The sequence below is a fragment of the Canis aureus genome, chromosome 1 (assembly GCF_053574225.1).
Source record: "Canis aureus isolate CA01 chromosome 1, VMU_Caureus_v.1.0, whole genome shotgun sequence".
In the NCBI taxonomy this organism is placed as follows: domain Eukaryota; kingdom Metazoa; phylum Chordata; class Mammalia; order Carnivora; family Canidae; genus Canis; species Canis aureus.
Genome location: NC_135611.1, coordinates 5,999,405 through 6,016,117, shown reverse-complemented (window position 1 = coordinate 6,016,117; position 16,713 = coordinate 5,999,405). Strand labels below are relative to the sequence as shown.

Genomic DNA, 16,713 nt, shown 5'->3' with positions numbered 1-16,713 from the left:
AGAGAATTGGTCAGAAGACATATTTGCACAAGGTTTGGGACCTGAGATTGCTCCTAAAGTTTACTGTTTATTTTTTTTTAAGTTTACTATTTTTAATATAGTATATTATCTAACTGATGAAAATAGGGATTTTCTACACACAAGGAGGCAGAGGAGATGGAGGAGAGGAAGGGAATGTGTGTGGTTGGTAATTGTGGTTGGTGGTGGTCCTTGAGTTAGCTAAATGAACCTGGGGAAGAGAGAACTCCTATCAGGCCTCTCTTTGTGATATTGACAGTGAGGGCGAACATTATATTATATCCTATATCGGAAAACACATGAAAATGGGAGAGCCCCATTATTTTGCTTTTAATGTTGTGAAGAATTGCCCACTTATTAGTAATCCAGTGTCAGATGCGATCATTGCTGTAATTGAAGAGGAAGTCACAGGGAACTGTAGATAAGAAACACTCAAGGCCCTTTGAGGAAATTGGAGAAAGCTTTTCACAAGGAATTGTGATTGAGACTGTTCTTAAGGATGGGGCTTGCCAGGAGCTGGGGAGTGGGGGAAATGAGGTCTCTCTTTGCTTCTGACTCTGTACATAGATATTCTGATATTTATTTCTTGTTATTCAGGTAATGCCCCTGCCTAATTATAGCATCACTCTTTATTCTCCACGTAAATACATTTTGTTACCAATTTAAGCTGAAAAGTATCAGGGATTCAATAAATAGTTGCAAAATATTAGAATATATATATATTCCTTTCATTGGGAGATCATCTGACACTTGAAAAGATAGTAGGACTACTTGCATTTGATGAAAGTGGAATGTAGTCACTTTATTATTTTACAAACCCCCTTAGATGTTGGAGTATCTAGTACCAAGCAAAGTATTTCTTATTTCTCCTTCTGAAAAACACCCTGACTTGTTTGTTCTCCTTTGTCACCTTCCTTCTGATGCCTTTATCTACTTCCTAGCAAAACTATACCTCTCAACTCTAACAAGGCAATGGGATCCCATATTTTAAGAGAGGATTATGGTTTTATGGCTCTAGAATCTTTCTTGCTGTAGTGTGCTACTTACTTTCAGTTTAAATCCCTAACAGAGCCAACTTTGATCAGTGACATTTGTAGGACTGGTGAAGCGTTTAGTTAAAAGAAATTGTTTGCTTTATCAAGTGTTTAAGGACTTCTAATGTCAACATTTTCAGGAATACTAAAAATAACAGAAAGTCATTATTTGGGTTTATCATTCTAATACAAGTCACGGCTATAAAATTATATGACTGCAATTTTAGGAAACAACTTGCATGTACAAATGAGTCTTATTTACCTCTAAGAGGTCACATCAAGAGGATACGTACTTATTCAAACACTCCACAAAACCTTTTCTTAAAACCTTTTGCTTTGGAATTAGTCAACTGAGCCGTCACTGATACTTACCAATCTCTTTAATTATCTTGAGTTGACTCTCTCTCTTATTCTCTCTAGCAGCTGTTCTAAACTCTTTCCATTTTCTCCTGCCTCTCTAAGGCACTTCGCTGGTTCACTTTCAAATGGCTTTTCTTATTTAAAAAAAAAAAAAAAAACACTTCACGTGCAATTTCTTTTACCCTCTCTCTGCTTCACTAAAATATCTCTAGTAATTCTTAACCTGTTGAGTCATGAGCCACACTGAGACTCTAAGAAAAATCTTTTTAGAAAAATTTTGTGTATAATGTCAATCCATAATGTTAAAGCCAGCTGCTCTAGGATCCCCTCTGTCATGCCCTCCTTCTGTGCTTTCTGAAAGAATTAAATGCTATTGGAATTTTAAAGCCAAATCTTTCTATGCCATTGGACTCAGTCCTTCACCCTTGAAAATCGAGATATCCATACTAAACCCATGATCTTCATACACAAACACACCCCCTTCTGATCCTGCCTTTGTCTTCATTACTGAGATTTTGATGTCCCTGAAATGCTATGCCTCCCTCATTTCCTGAGTTCCTGCACTGCCTTCTACATTTCATTGTTCAATGACAGTACAGCATCTACCAGCTGACCCAAAGTTACAACTTAGGAGACATCCAAACTCCTCCTTTTCCTCCATCTTAAACATCTAGTGAATAACTAAGTCCATTTAACATCATCCAGACATCTTGCCCTTCGCAAACCACATGGCTGTCCCTTCACTGAGGTTCTCACCATTTCTCTTCTGGACTTTGCTGAGAGCTCAATAAGTGGGCTCCATATTTCCATGGAGTTACCTCCTTGAAATGTATAATTTACTGAAGCACAACTCAGCCTCAAATACTCCAGTGTATCTCCATCACCACAAGGACAAAATCTGAACAACCTAGTTGATTCACCCACATATTAAACCACTCAAGATCTGACCCTTGCCAAGTTTTCAGACCACTTTAATATAAACTTTTCTCACTTTTTAGAGATGATATAATTGACATATAATAGAATGCACATTTTTAGAAACATTTTTATGAGTCTTGGCAAATGATGCATTTGTATAACCATCCTAATGAAGAGACAGAATGTTTCCATCATTCCAGAAAGTTCCCTTGTGTCTCTTTCTAATTAATTCCTATCTCACCAGCCAATATCACCCTCACCCCTGGACAACTGTTGTTCTGATTTCTATTACTGCAGATTAGACTTGTTATTTTCTAGAACTTTGTATATTTGTGTCTGGCTTTTTTCCCTGACAAAGTACCAGGAAAGGAGAGACCAGCAGAAACCTAGTGGAGTGATCAACATCTGATCCCTACCTGGGCACAAATAAGCCCCACCAGCCACAGCAGCAGTGGATAGGGACCACCCTACCTAGGTGAGTGGTGGCTTTATCTACAAAGAGTGTCAACCTGGACAGAGATCTATAATCACAGTTCCACATTCAGTGGCATGGGTGGCTTATCTGCTAGCACTCATAGCACCAGCTAGCTTGATATCCCCAGGCCCTACACCCAATAATAAAAAACAATGCAAGGCCAGAATCTCCTTGACCTGTCTAGCAACAGAAAGCAAACCAGAATCCCCCCACCCAATGTACCTGGAGAGATTGACATGGGAGCCTCAGAGGCACCAGAGGAATGATGCATAACAGAATAATATTGCAAGGCCTTTGAAAATGAAATCATTACTGGATTCAAACCCTAAAGAGTATGTCAAGACCTATAAGCTAACCCTGAATAGAGGGACTCTTGCTAAAATGACAGATTTAAATAGATCAACAGTCCCCAAGCATCACATTCAGAATGTCCAGAAAACAAGAGAAAAGCAAACGTCATACCCAGAACCAGGAAAAGCACAATGCCAACAAAAAAAGACAACTGATGCCTAAGTCAGAAAGACATCAGATGTTAGAGTCACTGACTGGGTTTTAAAGTAGTCATCATGAAAAGGCTTCAACCAACTATTATGAATTATTTTAAAACAAATGAAGAAGTGGAAAAACCTTCACAGTTAAATAAAGTTACAAAAAAGGCCAAAATTTCTGACCCAATAGCCTCTGAATGTAAAGGTGTCCTCTCATTTATCTGGGGGTGAGAGCTCTGTGACTGAGGGGCTAAGGTTCTGGGCCTTGGGAATCATATCCTCCTTGTGATGCAAGGAGTGTTGGGTAGCAGTGTTGGGTGAGCCACCGGGGTTGTCCCATCAGTGAGTGAGGACTTGTGTCCAGGGGCCAGCTGTCTTTCCAGGTAAGAAGTTGGTACCTTTCAGTCCTTATTGTGTGAACAGTGACCTGATCATTGGGGGAAAAGGCTTGGCCTCCAGTCCTATGCCATCCCCTTTTAACAATGGAAATTTCTTGGACTTTTCCCACATCATGACTCATTGGAGATGAGCACATCAGATCTGAGGGTCTTACCCTGTGGTGAGACAAAGTGTTTGCAGCTGGGCCGAATGACATACAAAAATTGCACTCAAAATGGAAAAGCCTTCAGGAGTGGAGGAAGTCCTGAAGTCCAAATGGCTAAAGGCCAGTGAGATACCAGACAAGTGTCATTGCCAAAGGCTCTAATCAGATTTCAAATTGGTCATAGCCACTTACAGCTCCGCATGAAATCTTAGGAAGATAGAGCTTATTGTGAAGTCACAGGTAGCTTCATTCGGATGTCCAAGCTTTGTGACATTGTTTTTCTAAGTCTTTAAATGCTCTTTTGTCAAAGTCCTGATATGTTAATAATTTTAGAATGAGCCCTAATATATGTAAATTTATTTTCTTAGAGATCTGCCGACATAACTTCAAGGTATTGGTTAAATTATCGATTGTCACTAATGCTAGTTAATTAATGCATCTAATTTTAAACTAATCTTCCTGAAATCCTGGAATTGTTTTCTTCACCAGGTTCCTAATTTTTAAAGGTGGGATTATTTCAGTTATAATATGAGACAGTGGTAACTACATTTGTTCAGAAAGTACTCTTCTCTGTTTCCATCATTTCTCAGTCCTAATCAAGACAAAAATTAGGGGAAAAAATAGCCTTTGTGTTTTATTGTATCTCACTTAGTTATAAGTATGACCGAAGTCAGAAATATGAGTCTAACAAAACTTATCGGAATTCCAAATGTCTAACAATAAGTTTCATTATTTTTTTTACCATCTTACCTCCCTATGTAAAAATCTGCTTGGAAAAACTATTTATAAAATATTTTGTGATTTTTTTCTTCTTAAATTATGAAAACAAATTTTATCTTTATCATTTTCATGAGATTAGACAAGTTTGAGTTTCCTAACTTTAAATAAGTTACATGTCAAAAAGTTTTTTTTCAACTGGGCATTCTAAAATTTAATTAGAGTCCATTTTTCCTTTGAATTATCTTAACTAGATGTCATGTTTAAAAATTCTAATTAAACACCTAAGAAGTTATTTCAGTTACTTAAAACTGCCAGCCCCAAAGTATGACCTTATCTGATATCTAAGAGACCATATTAGGGTTTAAAATAAAATGTATACTGTCCTTGTTGTGCAAATAAAGGTCAGCATTATGAGCATTTATGTTATCTCACCTGTATGAAAGTAAAAAGTACAATCAGGGTAAGTGGTTTCAAAAGCTCAGAAAGCAAAATGATGCTGTTTGTTGCCCAAGTTTACTGGGATTGCATATTCTGTGATGCAATTAAGAGCTATTGCAGAGATTTTGAAAGAAAATGATAGAGGTAACATTTTTAAAACCTCAGTAACATATTAAGCTCTTTGTCGTTTACATCTCTCTGCAATGAATCAAAATATCTCAGAATTAGAATGGAACTTAATGATTTTGTAATCTAGTGGTTCTCAAGATTCACTGTGTGCATATAAATCTCTTCAGTGGTAAAAAAAAAAAAAAAAAAAAAAAAAAAAAAAAAACCACACACACATATTGTTGAATCTCACACCTGGGGTTTCTTTATCAGTAGGGCTGGGTTGGGGCCCAAGTTCTGCATTTAACAAGTTTCAGGTGATATTGCTACTGGGTGGCCCAGGAAATACCCTAAGAAGAGTTATTCTTGAGAATTAAGTGTGAAGATATCCATTAGTTCTCAGATAAACACCAGGCTCCTAGAGCCCTCAATAAATTCTATCGAGCTAGTAGAAGTAGTCAAAGTAAAAGTGTAAGAGAAGAAACAGAAGCAGCAGCACGAGAAGGAAGAGCATGAATCCCTTGCCTTGATACTGAAGAAAAAGTAGAACCTCTCTTTTGTACAACTTTTCTCTGAACAAATTGGTTTTGTCATTGGTATTTTCTACAATAAGAGGAATGACTTCTCACTTTCCATGCTATGGCTTCCGAATCTCTCTTAACCATCCACAAAAAAAGGGTTATGGACTAGGAGAAAAGGAAAAATTTGAGTTTCTCATATCTTAATGAATTTTTTTTTAATGTACTAAAAGTAAAGTGGGATAATGAGGAAAATGGGAGGGTGAAGTTGGAGAGCCATATTTTTTAGACCAATATTATGTAACTGGCAGAGGATTGGGTGATGACAAGATCCAGGAAATGAACAGAGCATGAATTCCAGGAAGGCATGAGCTATGTTTTCTTAACTTATTGCTACTTAACAGCATTAGTTCATAGAATGACTGAATTCAGGTAACCAAATTGGATTGGAATTGCTAAACATCGAATTCTGTGGGGTTAAATGGGAGAATATTTGTGTGCTGACTGAGCCAGGTGATTGCCACATGAAGAGAAGTGACCAGAAATATGGTGATTAGACCCTAAAAGACAGGCTAAATGGAAGTGCAACCTGATGATGACATCATGAAATGGGAAGACTAGATGAGCCATGGTCTAAGAGAGAAATCATACAAGTAAATCAATAAGTACAACTGTGAAGTCTCACATTAGATGTAAGAAGACAGTGTTGTGAGATGAAGTGCCACCACCACCACCACCACATCCAGTGCTTAGAACACTTACACCACCACCAACTCCCCCTTCCCCCGTCCATATTCCTATTTTAGAATTTGTGTTTGACCAGTGACATAACGGAGGATAAGAACTTTTTGGCTGAGACAGGAAAATATTTTCAAACTCAGTTACTTTCTCTCTAGTCACACAGGAAAAGCAACATGAGGAGCAGGATAATGATAATAAATGAGATAAATAGGGGTGCCTGGGTGGCTCAGTGGTTGAGTGTCTGCCTTTGACTCAGGTCCTGATCCCAGAGTCCTGGGATCGAGTGCTGCATTGGACTCTCCCCATGGAGCCTGCCTCTCCCTCTATCTCTGTGTCTTTCAATAAATAAATAAAATCTTAAAAAATAAAATAAAATAAAATAAAATAAATGAGATTAGTATTATCTACCAAATGATATATAAATTAAAATGAAAAGAAGACAATTAAATATCCTGCATTGCTGTAGACTGGATATTTGTATCCCCCCAAAATCCATATACCCAAGCCGAATGCCCAGTGTGATGGTATTAGGAGGTAAGGACTTTGAGAAATGATTAGGTCATGACAGAATTAGTGTCCTTTTAAAAGAAACCCCAGAGAGCTCCCTTGCTATGTAAGGTGAGGACACAGAGAAGAGGGTGTCTGTGAACCAGGAATTGGACTTTCACCAGACACCAGATCTGTTGGCTCCTTGGTCTTGGACTGCCAGCCTCCAGAACTGTGAGAAATAAATTTCTGTTGTTTATAAGCCAACTGGCCTATGAACTAAAACAAGCATACTCTTCGAAGTAAAATTCTTTAACATCCTTTAATTCTTTAGCATTTTAAATTTGTTTACCTAAAACATAAAGAGCTGACAGGGCAGTGTTGTAAATCAACCTACATCAATATTTATTGAGTAAATGCTTCACAGAAGGCTCTTTTCTCATTGAGCTGATCAAGAATTAAAATGTATCACATCATAAAAATGAAATAAATTGCTCTAATCTAAAATGTAGCTCTTAAATTTTCCTACCAGCCATTTGAAAAGCTAAACTATCTACTTTGGGAGAGTATGAAGCCAGAATTTTAAGTGTCATCTCATGAACTCAAGTTGGATTTGTAAAGAAATTTTTAAAATCTTTAAAAAAATTTTATTTCATTGATTGTTACTTAAAGAACAATAAAATATCACTGCTTTTCATTGCTAATGTATTTCATTGTGATGCAGGGAGGTCCTCTGCTAGGAAAATCTCAATCTCTTCTTGAGATGGTTGATCAAAGACGTAATTAGCCCTAGATTCAGATGTGCTTTGAGTGAGAAGTAATCAAAAATGACGTGAGAAATTAGGCTAAAATTAACTCAGAAGAAACATAAAATACAAATTGCTGCAAGTCCTCTTTTAAATTTTAATGATATTTCTTCAAAATGGTTCAAATCTTATAAATTCAAGCAAGACCAGTAGGAAAGCCTGACATATGTAGAACTATACTTGAATTTAAATCAGAAAAGGAATCACTAAACTCTAAATGTTGAACAAAACAATGACAAGATGATAGACACTATTGGAGGAGGAGGTGGAAAAGGACAATTCATACTTCTGAGCCCTTGAAATTGCTTTCACAAACAGTATGTCATTTAATATTCACAAAGTATCCTGAGTAGAGAGATAAGGGACAGATAAGGTAAGGGACATATAACAGTTTCTCATTTTATAGATCAAATACATGACTGACTGATTCAGTGATTGGTTGCAGTATTGACAATGCTATTTATTGCCAGAGAAATGACTACATACTCTTCTCATTGTATAATGCTCCTAGGATTTATTTATCTTTGTGACAATAAGGTAACACTGAGCACTTATAATGGGCTAAAACTCTGCTTTAGACACAACACACAGCCAAGTATGAGTGTGATTCCATACTGAGTATTTGTCCACCAGGTTTTACACAAGACCCCAAGGAAGCCAACATAACAAGGAAAATTAGAGATTCTCTTTCATTGGGATTCCAGTCTACTAAGGTGACAGGCATCGAACAAGTAAGTATTCCAATATACTACTTAATATATGTGTGTATTTTTAAATAATGCATATATAACTCTAGACCTGTCTTTCACTAGTAGTGTGCCTGGGCCAAATCTCCAAACCTCTTGTTTTAATGTGCTCACCTGCACAATGGGATTAATAATAATGTCCACAACTGTTGCAAAGATTAAATGGAAAAATCTATTATATTGTTATATATTATCCTGAATACCTAGCAATTTTTCAACAAATATTGTTACCATTTGATGATAACGATTATTACTCTAGTTATAAAAATAAAATACTGTTCTTGCTTAAATAAGATGAATTGAAAGTTGTACATGCACAGTTGTTACAGATGAAAATACACATTTATTCAAGTGCAAATTAGAGTTTTATATAAATTTCTCTTTGGACTGTGTTTCTTGAATACTGGAGTGTCTCTAAGAATCACCAGCAAACCATTAAATTATATTTAGATGAACTTAAGATATGAAGTAAGTTTATTTGACATATGCAGTTGATTTTCATTAGTCATGAACACTGAATTAGTGAATCTTGAACCATCACTCCCAAGGGAAATGTAAGGTTTCGTTCCTGAGAGCTTCTGCTCATTTTCTCTATAAATCAATATATAAACTTGTTTTATATATGTTCTTGTTTAAAGACACCTTTATAATAGATATTGTTGGTTCATGAAGGTTGAGCTCCTGATAAAAAACACTATAACTCATGCCTGAAGCAAGCTTCTCTGATATGTGCATTTTCTTTACGAGTGACAAGCCAGGCTTCTTAGCTTGGGGACACTAGACGGCACTTCAGCAGAACATTTGGGTGCCATTTTAAGTGCATATCACCAACCAGAAGCACAAAAATGAGAAAAAGTAATGCTAAATAAACCAAGAAAAGGACATGTGTTTACAGTGTAAGAGCTGAAGCAAGAGGCAGGGTGTAGCTGTGTGCACTCCCTGCTATGAAGGTATGTGTTGGGTGACTCAAATTTTTTACCACTCTACACCTGCCCAAAAATGATCATAAAAGCACCACCAGTACTGATTTGGGGGCTACGAATAAATTTTCTCAAGGAAGCAATTTCACAAATACAGAATCTGTGAAATGAGGATCAGCTGTACTTTGTTGGTACCATTTTTTCTCTGAGTGAAGCTTGGAAAAATTTAGAACAGGTTTGAATAACACCCAGTGACACTAAGTGACTGAAGGATTCTTGCTCCCAGAGGGACTGTATAAAAAGTCAATGCTAACAGAAAAATACTATGTACATAAAGAACAGTTTTTATTGTATTTGAACTATGACTCCTTAAACTGGGGTTGATGGCCATAATCACCTGGTTAGCTTCTTAAAAATGATTGTTACAAGTCTCATACCCATTCTGCTGGAGTATATCTTTAAGGACAGTGGGAAAAGAGAAATTTTATTTTTAAAAACACAGGCAGTTGTAGGGATTTGGGGGGGGGGTCATAATTACAAAAGCATCTCAATAGCTCTAGCTCATAAAACATTATGGTCCTCAATAAATATATTAATTATAATTATATGTGGCCAAACAATGTCTCCCTGGTCTTTTTAGAGTACTGAATTAATTGTTCAGTACTTAATAACAGATCTGAGCCTATTATTGCAGTCTACCATGATAACCCATATTATGTTGTTTTACAGGATTATTTAGAGTTAAAATAATCCTATAGCAGTTCATTCATCTTTAACAAAAAGGAAAACATTTTAACAGAGAGAGCAAAACAAAAGTACTGTTTCTTGAGACTTGATGCTTCCATTTGATCAATTGATGCATCATTGGATATGTATGCATTTCAGAATATCTCTCTGCGGCATATACATATGTTAGCTTAAAAACAAGCCTTATTTAAAACATTGTACTATTCAAACCTGAGTTTTACCTCTTATTTTCTCATTTTACTGTGTAAGCAATTGTTTTTTCTTTTTCTCTCTTCATTCTTTCTTTTCTTTCTTCATTTCTTTTTCTATCTATGAGATAAATTCTTTGGTGGCAGAATGAATCATTCTGGCATAATGCAGAAAATTAAAATGTGCATGTATGCACGTGTGAGCTTACATATGAGCCTCTGTTTATAATACAAGCAAATATATAACACCACCTTAAAATTTAGTATTGATATGTTTATTAAACTTGATATTAAAGCTTTTTTTTTTTTTTTTTTTTGCCTGACGGGACTAATGTGAAATCTTAGAATTGTAGGTCAGATTGGCTTTGTAGGAGTGATTTATAGTCAAGCAAAAATATCTCTGTGGTTACATTCTTTCTGTGTATCAACATTGAATAAGAACGTTCTCACTAAAACTTGCCTCCAAATGCAGTGTGACTAATTTGGCCTCTGTGTGTAGCTTAAAGTAGAATCTACTGTGTTCACTGGCATCTTGTCCCTGGAGGAGATGATAGATAGCATTCTGCCAAAACATTATATTATGACCCCCATGCTTTTGTAAATGTTCCACAGCTGATAGAAAACAGAATCAAGCATCAATGAAGCATTTGCAATGCAATGATTCTCTAAGGTGGTGGTTTTAGCATTCATTTTTGTCCGTGAAATCTGTCCTTTGTTGATATGAAAGGATGTCTATCTTTGAAACTCAGCTTGCATTCAAATAAGAATATAAAAACAATTAAGCACTGGGCTCTATCATCCTGCCACCCGCTTCTCCTGCATGGCTAAAATATTGAACATCTTGAACTGCACGGTGCCTGGAGATGGGCCATGTGGCTTGGATACACTCAGCAAATCTGGGGCCTGCCAATTATTATAACTACTGCATTCTGTCCCAGCAATTCCGATTCCTCCTAGGGAAGGTTATTCTTGCTTAGGACACAATAAGCCATAAACCATAACTGAAAGAATTGAGACTTGCCCCAGAACTCAAAATAAGGTTCACCAACACTCCTGAATGATGCATGGTATCTGTCTCCACAGAGCAAGACACACAAACAGAAATGTGTAAATAACAAAAATATGTGTCATAACTATAATAGTAGCAGGAAGCAGCATTCACCATTCCTAGAATTTGATGATCACTGGCCATATGCCAGGATCATGGGGCAGAGTTTTACTTTTTTTCCCCATTTAATCATCACAGAGCCCCTTTGTGGTAGATACCATTATCTTTGTTTCTATCAAAAGACAGAAGCAATATTTGATGTATGTACAAAGAACTATGAGCACTAAAGAAAGATTGGCTAACAAGAAAGAGGAATTTATCACTCAGAACATTCTCATAAAAATTTCCACTATTTGTACAGTGCCTGTACACACACTATCTTAGATTTATTCTCCTGTAGATTATTACTTTTACAGATTAAAAAAAAATGAGGTGCAATGAGGTTAGGTGTTACCCCAAACACATATAATCTACAAGACAGAGTTCAAACCCTGATGTTCTGATGTAGAACCCTCTGCTCTTTCCTTAGTCCCTGGTCTCTCCCAAGTCCCTTCTTTGTAAATCCTCAACCTGTAAAATTTCTTTCAAGGCTGTTTTGCAAAATGAGAGACTATTACTGACTCAGAGAAGTTGACTTGCTTAGTCAGAGCTTTCTAGAAGCATTACCTTGAAGACAAATTGAAGGATCCTTCTATGGCATGATCTTTGAAAATCACCTGCTAACCCCAAAGGTTACTCAATCCCCAACTTTCCTTTTCTCTACCTGTGCAGAAGTATAATTTCCATGAATAGAATAATGGGGTTTACTCCTTGATTATAGGAACATTTGGATCAAACTATAACAATGAATCAGGTGACCATAAAGCTTATAATGGTTAGGCTTGACACATAATGAAAGAAGAAGAAAAAGAGTGGGAGGGGGAAAAGGGAATAGGAGAGTCTTGGCCTGAATTGATTTAACTGAAAGTAGGAACTACTACCAGTATTTCTTAGAAAGGAAAAAACTCTAGGTCTTAAGGAAGAAATTTCTTCCAGGAGGAAAATATTTCAAACTCTTTAGAAGTTTCCTAGAGGAAAATATCACTTTCAACGTCTAAATGTCACTTTCAACTTCCAAAGTATGCTACAAGGGGGAAAAAATGGCTTTTGCTTGAATTATCTTTCTATCTTATTCATGTTCGTGTATTCACACTATTATTAGAAGCAACAATTTCTGAAAAATATATTTGTATCCAGTAACCTTTTATTTATACCTTCTCCATTCATTAGTTCCTTGCTTTCTATAATTGAAAATCCAAACCATCTGTCAACACAATTCAACACCTTAACTTTTTGTTGCCACACCCTTACTGACTTCTACGCAGAGTTTGTACATGGGCCAGATGCTATCAGAGTTTCAAATGAGAAACATCAGAGGAAGTGGTATAAGGGCATCATGATCAGTAGCCATTACTTAAATATAAAAAGTGGTGAAAGTATGTTCGCAAAGAGCTCCATCCTACAAGATCATTCTTTGGATGATTAGTGATCGGAGTGAGCAATCAAACACAATCATTAAAACTGTGTTAAAAGAGAAATAGTGAAAACTATTTCTGAGTCTGAGATAAGAAGATAACGTTATACTATGTGATGTTTGTAAGCGTGTTTGTGTGTGTGTGTGTGTGCGCGCGCATAGGTACATATTCCATGCTAGGAGAATGGCCATGAGATCCTCAGCAGCATGGTGTCTTTGTGTACTTGAGATAAAAGTCATAGCTACTCAAGAATGTACTCGGTCTTTTAAGAGGAACAAGGTCATAATACATGCAACTTCTCCAAGACAACAAGTGTTTTGATATTAGAAAATTCATCTCTGATATCATTACTACAAAAGCTTAAAAAGTGGTACTACTCCTTTCTCTTCCCTATCATTTGACATGTGGCCTTGTTATAAAGGTCAGCCAATATTTTGCTGCCATTCCGGACTCCATATAGCATGAAAATTTATAAATATTACACGTGTTAGAAAAACATACACAGTCTGCAGGGTGGTAGTTTTCCATATATGTTCATTCAGATGATCAAATTCACTAATTTTATTGTTTCAAATGTCTGTGTTCTCACTGAAAGCTTCTCTCCACTGGTTTTCTCAGTTTGGATGTGTGGTAATATCTCCAACCACAGTTTAAGAGTGGTTTATTTTTCCCTTGTTGTCCTATAAATTTTTACTTTTTATATTTTGAGACTATATGATTAGAAGAATAAGGTATTAAAACTGCTTTATATTTCTGGTGAAGATGTATCTTTTTTCATTACATAGTGACATATTTTTATGTCTCGTAATCTTTTTGCCTTAAAGCCAATTTTATCAGCTAGTGATATATCTACACTAGCTTTCTTGCTTAGCATTTTCTTGGCATGTCTTGTTTTACCACTTTACTTTTAGCCTCTGTGTATCCTTGTGTTTTAGAGAGATCACTTATAAATAATTTATAGCAAGTTTTCTAAAGCCAGTATATGCCACTTGTTTTGTGTATCTTGTCTCTCTCCTTCCTTACCTTCTTTCACATCTTTTAAAAAATTACTATATTTGTACTTATTCACTCTCTTGTTTGAAAGTTATACATGCTTGTTTCTATTACATAAGCTATAGACTGCTATTCGACTTATCAAAATTTAATGTTAACCGATATCTGTACCTTTCCCAAGATAATACAAGAAACTGAAAACACTAATCGATTTATCTCCTTCTAACTTACCTACTACTAGTGCGATGTATTTTATTTTATTTACTTTTTAAAAATCTCATTTATTTATTTATTTACTTAGAGCCCAAACAGGTTGAGGGGCAGAAGGAGAGGGTGAGAGAATCCTAAGCTGAGGGCAGAGCCTGACACACGGCTCCATCCCAGGACCCTGAGATCATGATCTGAGCCAAAATTAAGAGTTGGATGCTCAACAGATTGAGCCACCCAGGCACCCCTGGGGTGTGTATTTTAATTCAATATTTGTTAAATACCACAAAGTGTTATTTCATGCGGTTAAATTACTTTAGACTTATCCATCTGTCACTTTCTTTTTAATTTTTTTGTTTTTTCAGCCAGAGTTATTACCAAATCAAATTTCATCCATCTGAAGTAGACTTTTTAGTATTGGCTTCAGAGCAAAGTTCCCATCTATTCTTATTCACCCTTGGACTTTCATGAAAATAATACTGAATATTCTTTCATCTCTATGTCCCTCATCCCAGCTTCCTTAATTTTTCATTATTTTGTCTTTTCCTTTGTTCCCTGGGAAATTCCTTTTGATCTAGCTTATGTCTCACTAATTCTTTTTTCAGCCATGTTTAATAAGTTTTTAAACTCCTTTATGGAGTTTTCATCAGAAATTTGCATTCCTTCTTCAGTTTTATTTGAAATTTATTTAATCTGCATTGTCTCCTTTTATAATTTTCTACTTATATATATTCAAAATCACATTTAATTTCTCTTAACACACTCTTTGTAAATCTATTTATTTTTGCTGATCCTCACTCAATGATTCTTATGTGTCTAGTTAGTTTTTCCTGTGTCAGACAAAATTACAAAAGAAATATTTGTGGAAATAATGTGAGGCTCTACTTTGTATTTTGAATTTGCTATTATTGATTCCTTAGGGATATTATTTCAGGACAACTCTAAGCCCTGTTCAAGATTTGAGGTTTTCCAAAGACTTTCCAAGGTGCACAAAACAATGCTCAAAACCCTGTAAAACATTCAACTCCAGTTTGCCCTTACCCAAAGCATGTACCTTGGGGTGTCATATGGAAAGGCGGGAGTGCTGCTTATTAGCTTTTCCACTTGGATGGGACCCAAGATTTCACTCACCATCTTCCCAACTAAACCACCAAACACCTCTACTCACAGGCCAGTGCCCTCAGCAAAGTTGCTTTGAGTTCTCATTTTACCTGTGTGGCTCTCCTCTTCTTGACATCTTTTGGTGCTTCTTCCTCCCTTTCTTATTAGCTTATAGAAACTTTTAGAAGTTTACTGTGTTTCATATAGAGTTGCACCTGTTTTTAGTTTTCCCAGCTCACCATTGGTTGAAGCAGACATTCATTATATTTCTGACACATGACTTTTTTAGGTAAATCTTTTTTTTTTTCTTAAATTTAACAAATACTTTTTAAGAGAAGTATGATCTGCAAACAAACATGACAAGGTTCACCTTTAGGTATTCTGTTTCAAAAGGTTTAGAGTCAAGACTGGACGTTTGCAATTTTAAAAGAAATTCCCAGGTGATTCTGACATGAGCTCCCCGACCCCCAAACCCACCACCAAACTGGTAATTTGAGAACCCCTAATTCAAATTATACATTCTTCACAAAGACTTCAATGTTTTCAAATATAATAATACTTGATATATTATTCACACCCCTCATCCACAGCAATGGCTCACAGCTACAAGTACAAATAATAGGAACTTCGGGTAAGTGGATTCATAGTTTGAAAAGGCCCTGAGAAGATTACAATGTCTTCCCCACTCAATCTTTCTTCAAATATAAGCATCATTCATACCTGTCTATTGCTGCAGACTGCTCTTTGTAGGTTGACTATATTTTTAGGAAACAACAAGACAATAATAATGCTATTTCTTGTCTGCAAAGACAACTGGCTGACTTGGCTCTTCAGTATTCTTAGAGTATCATATTTATAACTCTGTCCTTTTTTATTTCAAATGGTGATATGTTCATACAGAAGACAGAGAGGAGATCTTTAAAAGACCTTGTTTCCCCCCAGCCAATTTCATGTTCCACTTGAACACAACTTCACAGAATAAATGGGAAAAGTGGGCAGTTTCTGTGATTTTCTCCTTTTGATGGTTTTAAGCTGGGGTTAGAGGCACACACATCAGACAGTCATTTCACAAAGGAGACACTGAATATCCCCAGATCACATTTAACTAAAGCACGGACATTTATAACAGATCTGCAATCATCTGTCAATAGCAGAACATTATAGCAAAGTGAGCCAAAGACAATGACAGGAAATGATCTTGGGAACATCTCGCTCCTGCACTTTTTCCTTACTCACATAACCATTTCAGGAGAAGAGGTTTTGTTTGGCTGAGCCACATCCTGAAAGACCCTAAGTCTCCTGTAGGAAAGCAAGCTGAAGAGGGAGAAACAGAGATTATATCCCAAAGTAGCAGTGGACAGATGATGAGCTGAAAATTACATTTCTGTCCTCTCCTAGCACTTCTCAGTACCTCATATTATGATGTGTGCACCATCTTTGACAAAGTGTCCCCACTCTGAGGGAAGAACTCACTAATGTTCTTTTCAGCAGTCAGCACCTACACAATAGGACGTTGATTTGGCTAGTCATCATATTCACCCATTCTGTTAAGAACAATATATTACTTACAATAATATTGATAATGGCTCCAAATG

The 16,713-nt window shown here is 36.2% G+C and overlaps 1 long non-coding RNA gene across 1 annotated transcript in view; it reads left to right on the top strand.

Annotated features, from left to right (window-relative positions):
* Positions 1-3,612: 3,612 nt before the first annotated feature.
* LOC144323151 (uncharacterized) overlaps positions 3,613-16,713 on the top strand; it is a 36,634-nt gene continuing 23,533 nt past the window's right edge. Inside the window, exons 1-2 of the long non-coding RNA XR_013388656.1 lie at positions 3,613-3,676; positions 8,288-8,385. This is a non-coding gene — a long non-coding RNA (uncharacterized LOC144323151). The remainder of the gene's footprint in view (positions 3,677-8,287; positions 8,386-16,713) is intronic.